General features: G+C 38.1%; 1 protein-coding gene and 1 pseudogene across 3 annotated transcripts in view; both read right to left on the bottom strand.

Moving 5' to 3' along the window:
- The window catches only part of LOC138159070 (oncomodulin), a 36,295-nt gene that overhangs the window by 4,057 nt on the left and 9,013 nt on the right, over positions 1 to 23,225 (bottom strand). The gene's annotated exons all lie outside the window — the stretch shown is intronic.
- Positions 17,267 to 17,641, bottom strand: LOC138159008 (protein S100-A10 pseudogene; annotated as a pseudogene).

Raw genomic sequence — 23,225 nt, 5'->3', positions numbered from 1 at the left:
CTTTCTTTCTTTCTTTCTTTCTTTCTTTCTTTCTTTCTTTCTTTCTTCCTTCCTTCCTTTCCTACTCTAACCTCAATGGAGTGTATAGTTGGGAACACTCATTTTTTTAAAACAAACCCCAACAAACTTTAACTAAGATTTCAGGCCTACAAATAGAATGCTGAAAGGCCAAGGGAGATGAATGTGCTGGTGGACAATAACCAATTTGCTAAATGCTTGCTGAAAAAAAATTACTTGAACATGGAAAAGATTAGAAAGGGGAGCCAATTTTGAATCCCTGAAATGGCTGGCTGATCCTGTGAAGTTGATACAGAGTCAGGTGAAAACTGCTTGTGCCAAATACTTGGCACCAGAATGACAAATAGGACTTGTAATTTGTGGAGTATAGGAGGAAGCCAAATGTTCAAGTACTTTTTTTCTCTAATGTTCTTCTAACATTTTCCAGTAATTTCTTAAATTATACAAATGTGAAACAAATAGGAGGGGGTGGCCAGGTGGTGCAGTGAGTAAGAGAACCGGCCCTGGAGTCAGGATTCCCGGGATTGGTTCTGGCCTCAGATACTTAGCACCCACACAAAATAACTGGCCGTGTAAACTTGAGCAAGTTACTTAACTCCAATTTCTTAAAAAAAAAAAAGCAAATAGGAGAAAAGCAAACTACTAGTGGGGACTAAAAAAAACTAGGAATTGTGGGAATATTTAAAAATACTTATTTCATTAAATATTTCCTAAATACAAGTAAAAATTTTAACATTCATTTTGAGTTGTCGGGAACATTTGAAGAGATTAATTTGGGAGACAATGCTATCATCAGATATTAAATCATTGTATTTACAAGGAAATAAAATGGAACCTTTTTAGAAGAATGATATGTGTTTGAGGATGCTGAGGTTGGTAGCTTGCAGTAGCTCAGGAGTTCTGGGTTGCCTTTAGAAGAAATACAGTTTATATTGCCTTTTTGGTTTTTTTTTTTTTTTTTTGGCTAACTCTGTTAGTATGGGCATATACTTGGGGAAGATCTATCTTCTTGGAAAACTAAGGACACTCTTCTAACTCTAGTAACTAATGAATTAAGAGGATTCACTTCCTCTATTAATCTAATCACATATTCTAACTTCTTGGGGGATTAAAAATACTCTCTGTCTTGATTTGGTCCTTGATTCAAGAGAGAACACAGAGTCAAAGGATACCATACTAAGGAAAATGTTACAATACCAATTCTTTGCTTTTTGTAACACAAAGGGGGCCCTAAGTTTCCAAGTATCTCATACTGAACATATTACACACCAGAATTTTAAAATGTATGTTCAAAGATATTAAACTTGCTACAGTGGGTGTTTAGGCATACAGAAATTAATCAGTGAATTATTTGTGATATGATATGACTTGGGTATTCTTTCTTAGATTACTAAAAAATATTTAAGAAAAGAGCTATGGTATTTTCCCCATTCCCCACTCCCCAACTCAGTATTGAAAATTTTATAATGTAAATAGGGAAAATGTGATATCCAGATTTGATAGTTTTTCTCCAGGCATGTACAACATTACTTTTTTTTTTTTTGACACTATGTCTCTATCTCATGCAGGCTGGAAATATAGCAGCCACTGAGGGGCTTCATCCCACTGCAGATTGGCACAGAAACTTTAAACTGCTTCATTTTTCCTAGTTGGATCAGTTTAGCCCTAATTAGGCAGTCTGGTGGCCCTCTACACCTAGGGGTTCACTATATTGGCACCAGAAGTCGTGTGGGCATCAGATAGGTTTTAAATATGTTGCAACCCAGAACTCCTGAGCTGAAGCAAGCTACCAACCTTTGCATCCTCAAAAGCGGGAACTATAGACTTATGCCATCATGTCTGACCACATTTTTTTTTTAATTAGCAAACCTCAAAAAGAGGTTTAGAACAGTGTAGCTAAGTCAATAGCTAGTATAAACTTTCCCAGACCTTAAAAAAGATATACTATGAAATTAGTGAGGTTAAATAAACAAGCCAAGGAATTAATCAGGCTAAAGAGTTTTGAATCATATCCTTAATAACCTCAAATTAATGGTATTCTGAGCCCTTTTCATGATTCCTTTTCAAACATTCATTCAGCAAACATTTATTAAACTCTTTGTGTAATATTTATTTATTTTGGTAACATTTTTTATGTTTGACCATTATCCACAACAATAATAGCAATAAATGGTATTGTTCTAGCACTTTAAGTATTTTTAGACTGTTTTGTCTTATTTGATCCTTGCAACAGGAAGAGGCATGACATAATGGTTAGGACATGGGATATAGTCAGGAAGATCCGAGTTCAAATGAGGCTTCAGATACATACTGCCTGTGTGACCCTGGGCAAGTCACTTAACCTTTGCCTCAGTTTCCCCAACTGAAAAATGGAGCACCTATTTTGCAGAGTTGTCTTGAGGATCAAGTGAGATAATATTTGTAAAACACTAAGCACAGTGTCTGGCATATAGCAGGTGCTATATGATTGCTTATTTCCTTCCCTAGAATTAATATTTAGAAAAGGAGTGTACTCCCTACCCATAGTGATCAGTTATCTGATTTGGTTCTTTTATATTTTTAATGGTATCACTTTTAATATTCTTGTCATATATCTCTTTTGGACTTATTTTCCAAAAAACATTTATTAAATGCCAACTGTGTATGAGGAAAAATTGTAAAGCAAGCCAAGTATGACTTTGATTTACTGCCTCCCTTTTGGCACATTCCTTCTTGCATTTGATCACTCTGCCAAGTACTCATTATCTTCATGCTACTCCCTCCTAACTGGTCAGGGGCCTCTAATATATTCCAGCTGCCTTTCCCCAGCAGCATCTCCATGCTTACACTCCATCAGTATTAATGAATTTTGTCTCACTCATTCAGAGACCTACCTGAGAGAGCTATCTGAAAAATAATGCATGCTAATATAATGAATGGCTATATTGCCCCTCTCACATCACATATTTATAGCTTTATAGGGCTTTCTGTAAACACTGCCTTTCTGCTTTTAACCAAATTCTCAATTCTTGCCCCTCCTTTGAACCAGTAGGATTTTGTGTTGTCATTTTTGAGCTCTAGGAAAGAATATGTAGCAGGTTAAAAGAAGAAATATGAGAAGGCACTTCCCTGCATCACCACTTCTTTTCAGAAGTGGAAGACTATAGCTCTGGAACACTGAATGTAAGGTCAGACTTTTTTTGATGTGTTGGTTAGTTTTGTTGTGCTCTCTCTCTCTCTCTCTCTCTCTATCTCTCTCTCTCTTTCTCTCTCTCTCTCCCCCCCTCCCTCCCTCAGTTACAGGTTGACTTTCTAGGAGAGGGTGAAAAAGGAATATACTAGAAAGTATAGGTGATATGAAAACAAAATATACCAATAAAACTTTATTTTATAATATTTTGGTAGGAATAATATAAATATAAAGTCCAAGTATATTCATTGAGAGAACATGGATGATACTGTGTTTCCCCGATAATAAGACACTGTCTTATTATTTTTTTGGACAGAAAAACACCAGAGGGCTTATTTTCAGGGGAGGGCTTATTTTAATGAACATTGACAGCAATTTTAATAAACAGGTAAATGTGAACAGAAAAATGTACCTTTATTCAATAAGCATATCACTGGGGAAGAACAGGATGATGCGCTCACTGCTGCAGCTCTGATTGGATGCAACTCGGAGCGCGGCGTGCGTTTCACGGGGGGGGGGACGGTGCATACAGAGGGTACCGTAATGTAGCGTGTAGCGCAGGGGATCACCTTCACTACAGTAGCAATCTCAATAGGGCTTATTTTCGGGGGAGGGCTTATTTTAGGGGAATCTTACACAGTAAGGGGAGGGCTTATTTTTGGGATAGGTCTTATTATCGGGGAAATACGGGTAGTCCTGTAGGATGGGAAGGCATGGATGGGATGGTGCTCTTATAAAATTAGGGTACATTGTCCCACATCATGAAAAGAAAGTAGACACTCTTAAGAAATCCATAAGAAGAGACATACATGTAGGGAACACATATGGCCAGGGAGCACTCATGAAGAGGCACTCAATAGATAATCTATGTGACTAGGATACATGTAATATGTATAAGACGTGTGTATGGCTAAGTCAGCACAAATGTCCAAAGCTGAGGATTTCTGCTCCTTGCTTCTCTCTCCACATAGGCTTGAGCATATCATATCTTCTAGGGCTCCCTCCATTGGAGTTATGGGTACTTGGGGCATGTAGTCTCTGGTGGACACACAATTCTGCAATGCTCTCCCCACTTTTGCATCCTTGCCATGACCACCATCGCTCTACAAGATAAGGACCAGCTCTTTCTTCCCTCTGCTTAGCTAAGGCTATGATCTCTGGGCTTCCTTGCCACACTAGCAGCTCCCAGTCTTTCAGAAACCTCTTATCTCTTAGCTACATGCATGGTGTGACATAGAATAGCAGACTGGGTATCTTTCTCTGATCAAAGCCCGTGAAACAGTCCACAGGGCATGGTTGAGCTCACATGTTTTTGCAAAGAATCTCTTTTTGTTTTTCAGCCTCTGGCATTGCTTCATATCAGTCTTGAACTAATGCCCAAGTGGTCTTAGTAATATCCATTATACCTCAAACTTCATCAAAACAGCTCCCGTTCTCCCCATAAAGACACAAGTAAAGCCTCATCTATTGTTTAGTCAAGAAAGAACCCCTACTCAGTGATAAAAAGAAAGGCTCCATAAACACCAAAATGTTTATGGAAGCATTTTTTATGGTACTCAAAATCTGGAAACAAAATAGATACCCCTCCATTAGGGAGTGACTTAAACAAATTATGGTACATGAATGTATGAAATATTTCTGAGCTATGAGAAATGATGAATGTGATAAATACAGAGAAGTATGGAAAGACTTATATAAACTGATACAAAGTGAAATAAGCAGAATCAAGAAAACAATGTACACAATGGCTACAGTAATATAAATGGAAAGAATAACAATCATAAAACAATTGAAATGAATGTTGCAAAATTGCAAGGAACAAACTTGGCCCAGAAAAAGATGAGAAAAGATCTTTCCCCTCTCTGCAGCAGAGGTGATGGAAGGGTACATGGATATGGAACATTGCATATAATTTCAAACTTTTTCAATTTGTTTATTGGTTTAGCTGATTTTTTCCTCTTTCCCTTTCTCTCTCTCCCCTACCCCTCCTCCCTCTCAAAAACCTTTATTATTGGGGATGGCTCAATGGAGTCCAAGAAAGGGGGGGATACAGGAGGAAGTTTGGGCAATAAAAAAACCAAAATATATCAATCATAATTTATTTTTAGAAAACAAAAAGGACCTTATAAAGTTTCTAATGTCCTTTTTCTTTTGTCAATGTTTCTTATGCTGTTAGATTCTTTTAAAAATATTTTTTTCCAATTACAGGTAAGAACAATTTTAAGCTTTTCTTTAACTTTGAGTTCCAAATTCTCTCCCTCCTTCCCTCTTCTTCCATCTCATTGAGAAGGCAAGCAATTTGATATAGGTTATACATATGTGGTCTTGCAAAATATTTCCACATTTGTTGTGCTGTAAAAGAAAACACATGCTGTGAGAATCTAAAGACCTATTTGTGTTTTTAGTTCTCATATTCAAATTGTTTACATTTCTGATTCTAACACTTTATGTGGTTGAAACCACCCATGCTCTTTTGTGAGTCATTGTTAATTGAAAGTTCATGGTACACATCCCGTGTAAATAAACAGAAGGACAAAAGAAGGGGGGGGTGTCAGCATGCACAGCTGAACCCCAGTGCTAGAATTTGTGTTTAACTCTCTCAAGGCTGTACCTGGGACCTGTTAGAGGCAGAAATCCCTCTTTTTTTTTACTGATGCTATCTCTCTTAGCTTGACCTCAAAGGTACACTGTGCTAAGAGGTTCTACACTGTTCTTCTAGCCTACATAGGCTAAGATAGAACTAAATAAAAGGATACTTCAACAACTAAGTAAACTGGTCCATCTTATGTATTTCATACTTCATTGTTTTTGTTACTTTCCTCCTTGATTTTCTAATGATGTTTAATTGGTTAACAAAAAAACAACAACAACTGTGTATCATTTTAAGGGAAGAAGGGTTTTTCATGTATGTTCTGGACTAGAAGAGTTAGGAGAGCTCAAGTACCCCAGAGAGCAACCAGGGTGTAGCGGTAACAAAGATGAAGGGTCTGCTTAACCCAGCACATGTGGAGTGTGGAACTCCATGAGAATAAGGAAGACCTCATGGAGAATACTCTGAGGATCAGCTTTAAAAGTACTATCCTCACTATGCTCAAAGGTCTATAAAACTGTACATACCCTTTGACCCAGCAATACCACTTCTCGGTCTGCAGCCCAAAGGAATCATAAAAAAGAGAAAAGGGACCTACATATACAAAAATATTTTTAGAGGCTCTTTTTGTGGTGGCAAAGAATTGGAGATTAAGGGGGTGCCCATCAACTGGGGAATGGCTGAACAAGTTGTGTTATATGCATGTGTATATGTGTGGTATATGCATCGAATACTATTGTGTTATAAGAAACGAGGAGCAGATGGACTTCTTATTTACCTGGAGAGGCTTATATGAACTGATGCTGAGTGAGAAGAGTAGAACCAGGAGAAATCTGTACATAATTACAGACACAACGTATGTGTGATGACCAGCTTTGATAGACTGGACTCTTCTCAGCAATGCAGTGATATAGGTCAATCCCAAAAGACTCATGATGGAGAAAAATGTGTGCATCCAGAGAAAGAACTAGAAAGAACTGAGTTTATATCCACATGGAAGCAAAATACCTGATCTTTTTCCTTTTATTGTTTGGTTTTATGTCCTCTTTACCATTTTTCATTCCATCTGATACAATCCATCTTTATAACCTGACTAATGTATCATGTTGAAAGTATTTACAGATCCTATACTTGACTATATGCTGCCATGGGGGGGGAGGGAAGGGAGGGGGACAAAATGTGAAACTGAAGGAATTGTGGAATTGAATCCTGTAAACTAAAAGTAAACAAACAAATTAAGTTAAAAAATTAAAATAAAAAAATAAAATATGTAAACATTTACAAAAAAAAAAGAATTGGAAATTGTGGGGATGTCCATCAATTGATACATGGCTGACTAAGTTGTAGTATATGAATGTAATAGAATACTATTGTGCTATAAGAAATGATAGGCAGGCAGACTTCAGAAAAACCTGGAAAGACTTACATGAACTGATGTTGGATGAAAGTAGCAGAACCAGGAGAACATTGTACACAGTAACAATCACATTGTGCAATGACTGATTTTGATAATACAACTCCAAAGAACTCATGATGGAAACTTCTATCCACATCCAGAGAAAGATCTTTGGAGTCTGAATGCAGATGGAAGCCCACTATTTGCTCTCCTTTTCTTTTGTGGTTTTGTTTTGTTTCTTCTTTCTTGTGGCTCCTCCCATGAGTTCTAATTCTTCTTTACGTCATGACTAGTGTGAAAATATGTTTAATATGAATGTGTATGGAAGTGGAAAACTAAAAATAAGTAAGTTAATTATAAAAAATAAAATTAGTTTCAGAAATTTTTTTTTTAGAAAGAACTAAAAAAAAGTATTGTCTTCTCTGTATGGGCTCATTCCTTTATGTGCTTTTTCCTGATTAGCTAAAATTTTCAGCCACATTTAGGAGTTAGAAGAGTGTAGACTGTAGCTTTAAGAAGGCTGCTATATTTTTTATTTAAGCTCATTTTAAGAGGAGTATATTGTCTACAAATTCCAAATCTTGTCCCTAAGTTTCCACCCTCAAATTGAAAAAGAAATTTCAAGTTAAATTTCCTAATATGGTCATAACCATAATTTTTAATTATTTGAAATGTAAGGCCTGAAGTAAGGCTGGTTCTGGCTGATAAATTGGTTACAAAAGCCTAAACGATCTAAATTTCAGAATCAAGGTGATGCCATTGTATGATGATCCAGGTGGAAATATAGAGTTACTGGTGTGTGTTTATTTATAAATGAGACTCTCCACCTGTAGCAGAAACTCTTCTCCCACTCCTCAAACTACAATTAATTGAAATTAAATCACCAAGGAGGCAGTACAAGATGTACAGAGATATTTTAATTAAATAAGTTCTTAGGATCACAAGATCAAACCTTTAGAACTACCAAGGGCCATAGAGTAGTCATCTGGTCGTATGCTTTCATTTTACAAATGGGGAGGCTGAGGTTCAGTGATGTTACTTGACTTGCCCATGATTTCACAGAAAACAAGAAGCAGATCCCAGATCTTACTGAACCAGATCTAAACCACGTCCTCTGACTTCAGATCAAGTGCTCTTTCCATTATAAAAGTCTAGATGAGGGACTTGGGATGTGCCTTGTGGTGGGTGAGGCCTGGTTGTTGTGGCTTTTAATTTAAAAATATCTTAAGTGTTAAGGATTCTGAGTACCACTTATAAAACATACATACTGAGCTAGAGATTGATTTTATGCTGAAATTACATAGTTATTGTGAGGGCTAAGCCCGCTGCATTTTAGATCCTTTAAATATGGTAAATAATGCTTTCACTGTGCACCCCTGAAGAATTTGGAACGTTCACCTTTGTCATGGAGTTGAGGAAATAGTGAAAGAATTGGAAATATTTCCTTTTTTTCCTTCCAAATCATGCTCAGTAATTTCCTAGATCCATCCTCAAGAAAGAGTTTCCAGAAACTCCAGCCAGAGTTGCTCTCTTTTTGCTCTGGGGGAGTATTTAAACAAAAACAAAAATCTTTTCAGATTAGCCAGTGAACCAAAGCCTTCTTGTCTTCTCCAGTAATGTGACCCAGTTTCTATAGAGAGAATTTCTGGGTTTTGACTCCTTGGCTTCTGGAAAGATCTGCATCCAAAATACCTTCACCTTCTGAAGTTAACTCAGCTGTTTGTTTTTGGCTGTATAGCCACTGCTGTCAATCAGCTGTTATCAGGGAGTTAACTTCCTGGGTAACCCCAGAGTTCTTATCAGGAGATGTTCCACAGGCATTCAATTTAGGCTCTTCATAAATCCCAGAATTCCTCTCCCTTTCAGTGCCATGATTCTAAGTCCTTCAAGCCTTCTCACCAAGAAATGCATCATCACTCAATGAAGTATAAAAGTTACTAAAAGAAAGAAAAACACTTGGTCTGCCATATTTTTTAATTGGATAATGTTTTGCTACAGTTAAAGCCTTGTCTAGTTATTTCTTTTAAAAATAATTTATTACTGTAATGTTAAACTTTAATAGAACTGATTAAATATGAAATTGAAATTATTTACATTGAAGTATAACAAATTAATTCCAACAAATAAAATGTGATAATTTTTCATTCTCTCCTAAATTTCCATTAGGTTTCTCATTCATACTGATCTTTCACTTTTCTTTTATAGGGTTGTAATCAGTACATGCTGTGTTCTTTCATCTTTTGTCGCTTTGCTTCATTTCATATATGCCTTTCCAGATTTCTTGATATTATTCATATTTGTTAGTTAAGAGGCAGTGACCAAAGTGGACAAGCTGGGCTTGGAGTCAGAAATACCTAGATTCAGATCCTGCCTCTGATATTTGTTAACTGTGTAATCTGGACCAACTTAATTGTGCCTCAGGAAACACTCTAAGATTTATTGACTAAATCATAAATGATTGTGATCTGACGCTGAGTGAAGTGTGCAGAACCTGAGCAACACTGTGTGATGACCGACATTGTTAGACTTAACTCTTCTGAGCAATGCAATGATCTAAGACAATTCCAAAAGACTAAAGGTTAAATATGCTATCTACATCCAGAGAAAGAACTATAGGGTCTGAATGCAGATCGAAGCATACTATTTTCTTTTTTTTGTTGTTGTTTTTTGTGTTTTCTTTCTCATAGTTTTCCCCTTTGGTGCCGATTCTTTTTCTGTAATATAACTAATGTGGAAATATGTTTAATATGATCATACATAGCTTATATCAGGCTGCATGCCATCTTGGAGAAGGGTCAGTTGGGGGAGACGGGGAAATTTAGGACTCAAAATCTTATAAAAGTGACTGTTGAAAAGTAAAAATAAATAAATGAATGAATGAATGAAGTCTCTTATGGATCCAAGAAAAAAAATTGACTGTGATCTGGCTTGGTGGAGTTCTTTTCCAGAGTAGGAATTCTCCACACTGGGGGAAATCACAGATCCTATACATACTTTTAAAAATTGCATCATAACTGAGTTTTGCGTGTATCATAGTTTTTTGGGTTTTACTTGCATCATAATATTTTGTTATGCTAATGCACCACAATTTATTTAACCATTCCTACTATTGGGGGCATTTTTTTTTGTCATGGCAAAAAATGTTGTAGGTATAGATGCTCACACAACTCTACAATACAATGTATGTCATATTTTTTCTTCTATAGTTTCTTTTTAAACCAGCTGGAGGAATTTATAGCAAAAATTGCCGTTATCTACATGGAAATCTAGAGAAGTTTCAGTAGGTGTCCCGGGGGAGTTATGAGAAGAAGGAGTTCAGGTGTTCAGTTGAAACAGATTACAGAAGTGTAAAGGAAGCCCTCAAGACACTTCAGAACTGTGTAACTTCATCTTCCATCTCTGCTTCTGCCAAAACTCAGTAAGTATATTCTTGCCCTAACAGTCAGTCAGTCAAAAAGAATTTGTTAAGCACCTACTATGTACCGGGCAATGTGCTCAGTGCCAGGGTTACAGAAGGAGGCAAAAGACAGTCCCTGCCCTCAAGGAACTCACAATCTAATGGGAGAAACAAGCAAATGAATATGCACAAATATTATACGTGGATACAGTGACCATATCTCTCCAGGCAAAAAATCAGGATACATCGTCTGTCAAACAATGTTGTTTTTGTAAAGCCTTATTAAAAATATACTTCCTTTTCTTGAAGTCGATGCTGTTCTAGAAAATCTGAGGTGCAAGGATGCCAGAAGTAGAGGAAATATCACAAGTAGAGGAAATCCTATGACCTGTTGCAAACATGTTCCTTCGATACCAGGTCTTTCTGTCCTCATAATCTGACTCAATGATTTATCTCTTTTAAAAAATGCATGTATTTCTAATTGAATCCTAGTTATACAAAAAAGTATCCCAACCACCACCTTCAGCAACCCTAAGGCACTGGCATATCTTATAAACATGTAATGTTAAATCTGGAAAGAATCTAGTCTTACAGAGGCAGATTGTCCTTAATTTTTGAAGACGACTAATGATAACATTGGCAGAACAGGCCAGAATTTCTACAACTAATTTTTTGTTCTTGTTCAGTCATGCCTGACTCTTCATGACTCCATGGACCATGTTTTCTTGGCAAAGATACTGGAGCATTTTGCAATCTCCTTCTCCAGTGGATTAAGGCAAACAGAGATTAAGTGACTTGCCCAAGATCACACAACTAGCAAATGATCTGGGCTGGATTTACACTCAGGTCTTCCTGACTTTAGACCCAGTGCTCTATCCACCAAGACATAATGGTTCCCTACAACTACTCTAGCAAGGTTTTAAAAAAAGAAACTACTCTAGCAAGGACAAAAATTTATATCAGATTCAGAAACCTCTAGAGGCTTTTGAACCTAGGAAGACCAGAGTTCAAATCCAGCCTCAGATTCTTACTAGCTATGTGAACCCTGGGCAAGACACAACCTCTGTCTGCCTCACTTTTCTTATCTACGAAAGGGGACAATAATAGCACCTACCTCCCTGGATTATTGTGAGTATAAAGTGAGATCATGTTTGTAAAGTGTTTCAAACCTTAAAGGTTAATGACAGGCAAAGAAAGCCTCAAAGAAAAGTTTGCAAACACTAACCTGGCCAGTGCTTTTTTTTTTTCCAGTGCTAGAAGTCTCATGATTATTATAAACATTTAAATAAGCAATCACTGATTTAATTTTAATTTGAGAGGCTAAATTTGGCAAAGATTTTTTCATTGCATGCTCCTACATTTTGTCTCAAACCTAGAACTCTGTGAAGGTCAATCAATTCCTATATTCGCACCTTTGCTTCTATTCCCTTTTATCTTCTCAAGGAGTCTGTTCTTTCAGTCATTTCCTTTCTCTTTCTAGTCTTTACTCTCTCTTTATCCATGTGCCTAGATCTCCCTTAGGGTTGCTTCAAATGTTATCTTATCTACATAGAGATGATAATTGAACACACAGAAACTAAAGAGATGAGATGCAGAGAGAAAGAAAGACAGAAAGAAGAGAAGAGAAAAGAAAAGAGGGGGGGTGGCTAGGTGACACAATGAATAGAGCACTGGCCCTAGAGTCAGGAGGACCTGAGTTCAAATTTGGCCTCAGACACTTAATACAAAACTAGCCATGTGACCTGGGGCAAGTCACTTAACCCCAATTGCCCCTCCAAAACAAAAAAAAAAAAAGAAAAGAGAGTTCAGAAAAGAACCTTACAGTATAGCCACAATTAGGGGTAAGACATGGATGATGGACCAAAAGAGAAACCTTAGAAAGAAAGGCCAGGCAAGTACTAGGAAAACCAAGTATGAAAAGAATGTAGAGGATATTGATATGAACTCCCTATGTAGGGGACTCAAGGAAGAGCTGAGCCATCAGGCCATCCTAGGGAATATGTCTTGAGTCTCAGCTAAGTTCAAGAGGTATAAAGATTTCTGTGAATCAGGGAAGAATTTGTTCCAGACTGATGAATGGGAAATCAGCTTCTATATAGGGATGACCAAAATCAATTTGTTGTAGAGCCCTTCCCCAGGCCCAAGGCTGGGGTCTCAAAAGGACAAGATCAGTTTAGTTATTTCCCTTGAAAATTGCTTGGCCTTAGGCTCAATCCATTCAGATCTATCATGATGAGTAATTTCACTTATGTGGACCAGAAAAAAGGGAAGGCAGATGGGAGTTCTGTGAGCCAAAGGGGAATGGGAGAGATTATGAAAGAGAATAGTTGTCTAAAGACAAATTTGGGAGCCTCTCTTTCAGTCATCCTTCCACTGACAGCTCCTCCTGGGTCACTCCGCACCAAAACTGGTGCAGGTGTTATGGGGTCAGAGGCTCGAAAGCCCGAATGAATTGGTTTGGCCAGGCTGGGGCTCTGGGGGAGATTTATGTATTTCTGATGCCCAGTACCTGCTCCAGTTCTTGTTACATCCTGGTGTAGTTGAGGTATGGGCACACAGATTCCTGAGCTCAGCTCATTTATCTTTTCCTCAAACTCTATTCCTCTTTATTACATCTTTTAAGGGTCCTCCTTCCAGTCACACAGGTTTATAACCTTTGAGTTCTATTCCCTTTAACCTCTATCCCTCTCTCCCTACATCCAACCAATTGCTAAGTCTTGGTCATTCAGCCTCCAAACTGTCTTTCATAGCTCATTTTCTCCTTCCTACAAACATGTCCTCTTCTCCCCATCTTGAAAACAACCCTCACTTGTTTCTTCCATCCCTAGTAACTATAGTCCTGTATCTATATAGCTGCCTTTTGTAGAAAAATTCCTTGAAAAGGCTGTCTGCAGTAGGATGTCTACTTTCTCTCCTCTCACTTTCTTCTTAACCCTTTACAATCTGGCATGCAACCTTATCATGCCACCAAAACTGTTTTCTCTAAAGTCACCAAAGATCTTTTCGTTGCCAAATCCAATGGCTTTTTCTCATTTCTCATTCTCCTTGACCTCTCTGCAGCCTTTGGCACTGTTGGTCACCTTCTCCTTCTTAATACTTTCTCCCTAGGTTTTCCAGATGCTACTCTCTCCTGGGTTTCCTCCTACCTACAGATCTGTTCCTCAGTCTCATTTGCTGGATCCTCATCCAGGTCGTGCTCTCTGACCACAGGTGTCCCTCAGGATTCTGTACTGGCCCCTTCTATACTACTTCACTTGATGATTTCCTCAGCTCTCATGGATTTCGTTATCATCTCTGTACTGATGATTCTCAAATCTGCCTGTCTTGCCCTGATCTTTCTATTGACTTCCCGTCTCATATTTCCAGCTGCCTTTCAGACATCTCAAACTAAATATCCAGTAGACTCAAAAATCCCAGCATGGAACTCATTATCCTTTCCCCACAGTCCTGCTCATCTCCTTACCTTCCCTATTACTTAGAGGGCAACACCATCTTTATGACTTCCTCAGACTCATATACCTAGCAATGATTTTCAACTCCTCACTATCTCTGGTTCCCCATATCCAGTCCATTGCCATGAACTCTGTGGAGTTCACCTTTGCAACATCTCTTGAATACACCCCTTTCTCTTCTCTGACATTGCCATCAACTCCAGTGCAGGCCCTAATTACTTCACACATGGACTATTGCAATGGCCTGCCTATCTGCCTGTCACAAATTTCTTCCCACTCCAATCCATTCTCCACTCAGCTGCAAGGTGATCTTCCTATAAATAGGTCTGACTATGTTATCCCTTACTCAATAAACTCCTGTGGCTCCCTATTATCTCCAGGATCAAATATAAAATCCTTTGGCATTCAAAGGTTTTTATAACATGCCTCATTCACCTTTCTGGTCTCCTTACGCCTTACAACCCATCCTCCCATGAACTCTGGGATCCAACAATACTAATCTTGCTGCTCCTCAAAAAAGACACTCCATCTTACTCTAGGCATGGTTTCCCTGGCTTCCTTCAAGCCCCATCTAAAATCCCACCCTCTACAGGAAACCTTTCTCAGTTCCCCCTCATTCTAGTTTCTTCCCTATGTGTATTATTTTCAGTTTATCCTGCATACTGCTTATTTGTACAAAGTTGTTCACATACTGTCTCCCGCATTACACTATGATCCCCTTGAGAGCAAGGACTGTCTATTTTACATAGCACAGTGACTGGCCCATAGTAAGTGCTTAATAAATGTTTACTGAGTGAGTAATTTTCAGAACTTGACTTTCCTGTAAAATGCAATCAATTATACTGAGATATCTCATAGGTTTGGTAAGAATAAAAATAGTTTTTGTTTTGTTTTGTTTTGTACCAAAGAAAAAAACCACCCTGTCAGTCGTCCTGTAAGTACTTATGTCCATCCCATAATAAGATGGGATCCACTGCAACTTCTCTCTGTGATATTAGGTGGAAAGCACTAATTCTTTCATTAAGCTGTACATTTGGCTTAAAAGTCTGCTCTTGGTCAGTGGAGAGTGCCTGCTGAAACATAACTATGCAAAGGGCAGGGAGTAACCTTCAAATGAATAAACATGAATATTTTAGAATATTATGAGGCCCAAGGTCACCATGTTGAAATTAGAATTAAAATTAAAATTAGAGTCAGCTATTGTGTGTGGTGATAGGGAGTCAAAGTTCGAACCGTTGCTACATCAGTGCCCAGATGTGGGCTCAAAAACTTCAAAACACAGCTTGCACCTGAAGATGATGGGTATTGTCTTTAAGAGTTCTTTTTTTTCTTTTGAATAAACATCTCTTTTGTGTTTTCCATCACCTGGACTTCTCCCTGTATTCTTGTATACCAGAGAGCCCTCCTTCACAACAAAGAATTTTAAAAAGAGAAAAGAAGAGAACAAAAATCCAGAAAAACATATCAAAACTGACCAAAAAAATCTGAATTTATATTTCATTCTTCTACATCTGTGAAACACACCTTACCCCCAATGTCTGCAAAGGATCAGAAGATATCTTCTCATATCTCTTTCTTTTTAAAAAGAATAACACAGTTTATACTGGTCCTCAATGCCTGGAAGGTCAGGTAGATTAGATTTCAGCCTTCTAGGATTTTCTGCACTCAGCAGAAATGAAGGTAAGGCAGAAAAAGTGACAAAATGAGACGATCTTAGTCTCCCTAGTTTTACATACAGCCTACTCTGGTTATGTTGCCAATCAAAATAGGCTATATTTACCTACAGGTAGGCAATGTAGAGTACCTTCATCTTAGTAGATCTGGGCACGCCCAGGTAAATTCCTCAGTGTGCTTCCTTGTTAGACAATCTTGTTAAATAAATTTTATTTTATTTTTCTCAATCAGCAAAAATTCACCTTCTTATCCAATGTTAATCTCCCCTCTCCATTATGAACTAAGGAAAAACAAAACCCTTGTTATAAACATTTATAGTCAAACAAAACAAATTTTGCATTGACCATGTCCAAATACACATATACACACAGAGACATACACATACAATATACACACATGTACATCTACATATACACATTCATATAGATATACACACATACATATACACAGACATACACATATATATGTTTTATTCTATGCTCTAAGTCTCTCACTTTTCCATTAGGAAGTGGGAAGCATATTTCATCATTAGTTCTTTGGAATCATGGTTGGTCTAATCAGAATTCCTAAATCTTTTAAAATTGTCATTATCATATTTTTGTTTTTGTATATATTGTTTACTTCACTTTGTATCAGTTTATACAAGTCTTCCCAGGTCTATCTCTTTTATCATTTCATTCCATGCCATTTATATAACATAACTTATTTAGCCATTCTTCAATTATAGGCACTCTCTCAGATCCCCCTATCTCAAAAAGAGCTACAAATATTTTTGTATATCAGAGTTTGTTTTGCTTAGGACTAATTCCTTCCTTAATCTATTCTCTTTCTAATTCATACTTCTCCCTTCTCCTCTTTCCCTCCTATTTTCCTATTGAGTGAAATGCATTTCTGTACCCAACTGTGCATGTGTATTCTTCCCTTTTTTAACCAGTTTACATGAGAGTGAGTTTCAAGTGTCAGTTGCTCTCTCCCACCCCACTATTTGTATAAATGTCTACCTGTGCATGCTGATTATATGAGATAATTTCCCCTAACTTTATTTTCCTTTCCCTTCTAGTGATTTCCTCTTCTCCTTCCTTTCCATTCTTCTTTTAAGATTACCAAGACATTAAAGAACCACTCTCAGGTTTTCTGTCTATGACCTCTATGAGCCTCTGATGATGATAGTGCAATAGGGGACATGTCTCATCTCCCCACATTAGAATGTAAGCAATTGTTTAGTCCTTTACCAATGTTCATCTGTGTTTATCTTTTTTTTATGATTCTCTTAATTCCTGTGATCTGCACTTCAAAATTTCTATGCAACTCTGGTCTTTTGATTAGAAATGCTTAGAAGTCCTCTATTATTGTGAGTGTTCTTTTAAGAATGTTTTTTTCTTTTTATTGTGAGGTAGAAGGTATAGACAATATTTTAAAAATCAAAAGCTTATCTGACATGTATTTGTATTTTCTTTCCCTAGCTGTCAAATTGCAAGCCTGGAGTTCCTTTGTACATTCTTAGGGCCTGGGTCTGCTCATGCCATTGCCTCATTCTAGGGGTAGCTATATGGGAATATCTAGAAAGTGACTACTTAGGATACTGCAATGCATCGGGATTAGGAGGAGCTCCTTGGCTTGGGTTCATTTTTTCCCCCTTCTGTTTCATGTGTACAACAAAATTGTCACTGCATGCAATGGTCAGCCTGGCAATTAGTGAAAAGCAGCTCTGGAAGCCCACTTTTCCTTCTTGGCCCTGGTCCAGGTCCTTCATAGTCTTGTCTACAGCTAAAGAGTCTTTCTGGTTTTCCAAGAATCTGGGGAACTCTTTTTCCACGAGAACTCTTAGAACTTATGAAATGTAAACATCATAGTTTCCATGGCATGTTCCATTTGAGGTGGCATCTTGGCAGTATCTTCTGAAACTTTGCCTAAGCAAGAAGCAGCAGCTGAACAAGAATGAAATGAAAAGACTGCTCTATTATTGTTTTTGTTGTTATTGTATGTTATAAAATAGAATTTCACTGAAGGTCCATTTTTTTCTCCTGTGATTATACTCAGTTTTGCCTTCTGGAATATGTTATTCCAAGTTCTTCGCTCCTTTATAATGGTGACTGCTAAATTGTGTGTGACCTTGTGGCTACTTGGTAATTAAATTTCTACTTTCAGTATTTTTTTCTTTGACTTGAATGTTCTGAATTTGTCTATAACATTCCTAAGATTTTTCGTTTGGAGTGTTTTTCAGGAGATGACTAGTGAATTCCTTCTATTTCTATTTTATTCTCTGATTCTAAGAAATTGGGGCAACTTCCTTTTCAGATTTCTTGAAATATGATGCATAATAAGTTCTTGTTTTGGCTGTGGCATTCAGGAGTTTGATGATTCTTAAATTTTTTCTTCTCAATATGTTTTCCAGGTCAGTTGTTTTTGCTATGGGGTACCTTTTATTTTCTCCTATTTTTTCAGTCTTTTGATTTTGTTTTAACATTTGTTGTTTGTCATGAGCTCACTGGCTCCTATTTGGTTCATTCTTTTGTGCCTCTTATACCAAGCTATTAATTCCCTTTCCAATTCTTTCTTCCATATCTCTCATTTCTTTTCCAATTTTTTTTCCTCTAGCACTCCCATTTTAATGACAAAAACACTTATAAAGTTTTTTTTTACACTCACTTTATTTTTTCTAGGAATTCTAGTTGAATCTGTGCTCAAACTGTGTTTTCCTTTGAGAATATGCTTGTATATGTTTTGGAGTCATTCTTTTCTGGGTTTATATCCTGAGTGTCCCTGTCACTAGCTTTTTATGGTGAGATTCTTTTTTTGTTTGGTCATTCTTCCAGCCTACTTCCTAGCTTCAGAGTTAATGTTAGGGCCAGTCTCTATTTCTTCCAGAGAGAAGGTCTGATTTGGTCCTATTGCTGATTTCTTGAGGTATCAAGTGTTGTGTTATTCCAGAATCTTAGTGATGGATCATACTGAGGAACTGCAAGCTTTCAACACACTGTGCCCCCTCATCCCTGCCTCAGTCTGAATTCTACAAGTTATTCACCGGAGTTTGGGACTGAGCAAAACATTATACTGCTGTTGGACTCATTCACAGTCAACCAGGTAGGAAGCTCTCCTGGTTCAGAGTAACAGAACTTTGGGCTTCCCTTTGGTCTGGAATTCCTTCCTCTATAGGTTTCAGACTTGGGATACCACTCTCTGCTCTTGGGATATGAGACACTGCTGTTTGATTCTGAACTTGCTCCTTTCTTTGTATATTACCTAAGGACTGATACTGCTGGGGGCAGGCCATGGAATAAACACAGGTTCTTCAGTCTGCCCTGTTACTGAAGAGTGGGCAACAAAGCTGCCAGTTTGCATGTGTCCCTGTAATGATACTCCAGTGTGAGTCTAGGGGTGCCCTGATATGGGTCTGGGACTTCTTGTCCCAGTTTACAGGCTCTCCCTGGGTCCTGGTGCACTCCAAGAGAAGTGTGCTCTATATTCCTCACTAGGCTCCATCCCCAGTGTCTGCAGACCTGTCTGTCTCCCTATGCCAATATGGGCTGGAATAATGACTCATGACTTTTTCCTGAATTCCCCATTAGTATTCAATCTGGTATATTTTCTGTATCTGTTTGGAAGAGTTTGGGATAGGAGTGGGTGGGAAGAACTCCCCCCTTCCTGCTATATTGCCATCTTGTTCTCTGTCCTCACATTTTTTCTTTAGGGTCATATCTTTAAGACTTAAAAAATCTATATGTGATAAGTGGGCATGGACAACAAGGGCCCCAGAGTGTTATCTAGGACTCCTGGCTCAGAAAGCAACATATACTTTTCTGGGAGTGAAGGGGCAGCAATGGCCTATACTCCTAGAAAATTTTACTGCATGACCTGGCCTTTGGGGAATTTTCCCATACTGCTTTGGCCATCTTACCAATCAACCCCATAGGCAGGAGCAGAGGTGAAGGATAGGGAGTCATTTGACAAGAGAACTCAGCCCTATGTATTTTATTTTACTCATTTAAAAACTTCATTTTAAGAAAAATTCTGTAAGACTTCACCAGATTGCCAATGGAGTCGGTGACACCGAAAAGGTTAGGAACCCCTGATCTAGTCTAATCCCTTTCTTCCTGTAGATGAGGAACCTGAAACCCAGAGTCTTGCCCAGAGTCACATAGGTAGTAAATGATTGCAAATCCATCATCTTCCTACTATACCACATTGCCATTGTGTTCATGTTTTAATTGCTATTTCTCCTTAACTCACTTTTTTAGAAAACTAAGATGTAACCTAAAATACAGATATTGCACTGGACCACAGCTACCCTTTGGAAATGATAGTTGTAAAAAATCAACTATGCAAGCAATTCCATTTCTCTAGAGAAGCAAAATAAACCATCTGATTCCTTAGCTCTGGAGAGTTTCTTTAGACTAGGTAATGTCCTAGATTTAAACTTGGCACAAACATCAGAACCATCTTGCAAGTTTGGATTATAAGATATTCACTGTAGGATACTTTTCCCCCCTTTCAGATTATTTGTGCTAGGGTCAAATTTTGGGAATTTTTAAGGAATACCCAAGAGAGAAATGGGAAAGGGGCAAAGGTATAGAACAGGTAAACTCGTAGCAGGAATTTGAACCTCTGTCATTATTTCGAGTCTTAATTGCTATTTCTCTTTAATTAACTCACTTAAGTCACCCTTGGCAGCACCACCAGCCCATCGGTAAGATGAGCTCTGGATTCTCACATTTCTTGTTCATGAAAAAAACAGCCACTCACAGCATTTTCTTTCTTTGCTCCTCTAACATTTCATAAACACCAAGGCCCACTGTGACTTTCTTTCCGTAGAATGTTTCTCCCTTTGTCAGGCTATTGGAATAAACAACTGGCTTTGATCGAATATAAAATGCTGCAAACACTGGTTATAACTGGAGAGTGCCCAAGAAGTCTTTTCACTGACAATTGTCTTCCAAAGTCTCCCTGCAGAGTTTGGTTCTTAAGTGGCTGCATGGGGAAGTTAGCTTTATGAATCAGAGCTTGGAAGCCAAGGAGGAGGAGGTATAAAAAGTTAAGTGGTTTATTTTAAGGGTCTTTGGTGGACCCATCTTAGGGGAAAGATCAGAATGATGATTCATATTCTAGTCTTTCCTATCTTTTGACCCAGACCTGAGGTGACAAACATGCTGCCCGCAATACTCCAGAGTGTGACCCAAGCTGGATATCAGTGTAGCCCCTGATTTTAATGTGTTGTTGCATTAATACAAAAAAGAAATATACAAACACGTGATTTTTTAAGTCAATACGCAGCCCTCAGGGATTTTATATACAGCTTAGTGCCTCCTATGTCTATTTGAATTCGACACGACTGCAGCAAACTTTTATCTAGCTGCTCAAGGGGAGTAATATATGAAGTACAGTGAAGGCAGGAATCTGAAGGGCAAGGACCACGGTTCAAATCCCAGCTTTACCCCTATAAATACAGGCAACCTGTATAACTCGGAGTCTCCAAGACTCAATTTCCTCACCTGAAAAATAGGTAGTTGGACTATGGGGGATAATAAAGGGCCTCTAGGGGCAGCTAGGTGGTGCAGTGAATAGAGCACCGGCCCTGGAGGCAGGAGGACCTGAGTTCAAATACGACCTCAGACATTTGACACATTACTAGCTGTGTGACCTTGGGTAAGTCACTTAACCCCAATTGCCTTGCCTTCCCCCCCCCTCAAAAAATAAAAATAAAGGGTCTCTAAGAGCCCTTTTATAGTGTCATGCAGTAGAAGGAAGGAAGCAATTACTTATTAAGTACCTACTTTCTGTCAAGCACTTTGCAAATACTGTCTTATTTGATCTTCAGAATAGCCACAGTGTGTAGGTGCTAAATATCTCCCGTTTTTCAGTTGAGGAAACTGAGGAAGATAGCAGTTAAGTGACTTACTCAGGATTACACAGCTAGTAAGAATCTGATGCTGGATTTGAACTCAAGGCCTAGACTTCTATCTACTGAGGCCTCATCTTTGTCAGAAAGGATGACTTGATGGGTAGGGAAAGGAAGGGAAAGGAAGAAGGATTTATTACGCAGAAGGAGTCCTGGCTTTGGTACCAGAAAATTGACACCAAATTTAATCCAGTTCTTTGTACTTGCTGTGTGTACTTAGGTAAGTCACTTTCCTTCTCTGATCCTCAGTTTCCTCTTTTGCAAAATTGAATATGTCAAACTCTGTGATCTCCAAATAGCTATAAAACTAAGATTTTTTAAATAATATAAACCAAAGTGCAAAAGGCTAACAGCACAAATACTAGAAGAAGATGACTGCTTTCTTCCATAGGCATAGCTGCTAAAAGGGACTAGGGGTCCCAGGGAAGATGGACCTACATTTTCGGGTACTATGGATTCTCACTGGGGTGGGGAAGGGGGGTTAGAGTTTGGGCTAAGGTTTTCAAAGTCTATGCTAGAAGAGCATAAACCTGGGCAAGCCTTGTTGGGGGGCCTAATGGACAGAGTGCTAAACTTGAAGTTAGGAAGACCTGGGCTTAACTCTAGATCAGATGAGAGAACATAGCATATTTGGGGTTTTTTTTTGAAGGGGGGAAGGTAAGGCAGTTGGGAAGTATCAAGTGTCTGAGGCTGGATTTGAACTCAGATCTTCCTGACTTCAGGGCCGGTGCTCTTTTCACTGCATCATGTAGCTGCCCCTATTCTTTAGATTTTTCTCTTTATGGTGGCCACTAATTAAATTATTGAGTATTCCCTAAAATCTCTGGGATAAAAGATCAGAAAATGTGCCTCCTTTCCTTTGCAGAGATAAAGAATGGTATAGATTGGGATTCTATGGATGTGGAATATTGCATATACCATCAAATATGATTGATATATATGTTGGCTTTTTTTCCCCCCTGAAATTCCTGTTTCTCTATTTTTAAGGTCTTTCATACAGGGAAAATATTTATGGGTGGGGAGGGAGGAAGGATTTATGTGGAAATAAAGATGGTGTAAAAATATCAATTAAAAATGAGATTTTTTTTTAAACTAGAGAGGAAGTATTTCATTAAAGTACAGCTATCATCTAAATTAGGCTTCAAAGCTGGAGTACTCAAGGTTGAGAATAAAATAGGTGATAGGTTTACTTGGTGACTAGTGCTTTAGATTAGGATCCAAGAAAGCTTTGAAATGTCTAAACTCCAGAAATATGACTGTCTCATCCGTGTATTTGGAAACCGCTGGATACACACTGCAATTATCATTAAACACATTTGGTGTCAGCATGACTCAGTAACACTATCTTATCACCTTGAGGTTCTTCCTAATTGCCTAAGATTTTTTTTGGCTGCTGTCAGCACTGTTGGATAGCATGAACCTCAAATGTCTGAATTATTCATGGTTTTCATCTATTCTAACAAGAAGCCGGCCCAAAAGGCTAAATGATTAAATACTTAGATTCTATCTCTCAGAATACCGTACAGAAAAAGCAGGCAGAATACATTCTCTTGATGGTATTTTCAAGAAACTAGTCAACTTTCATTGTCCACTATGTGTTTCCCCATATTTGCTCCTCAAATGATAGCTAGTC

Source organism: Petaurus breviceps, unplaced genomic scaffold, assembly GCF_028583685.1.
Source record: "Petaurus breviceps papuanus isolate PSGF00001 unplaced genomic scaffold, PetGlider_PUasm1.0 175, whole genome shotgun sequence".
NCBI lineage: Eukaryota > Metazoa > Chordata > Mammalia > Diprotodontia > Petauridae > Petaurus > Petaurus breviceps.
Note: the sequence above shows the minus strand (reverse complement) of the source record. Positions and strands in the feature narration are given on the sequence as shown.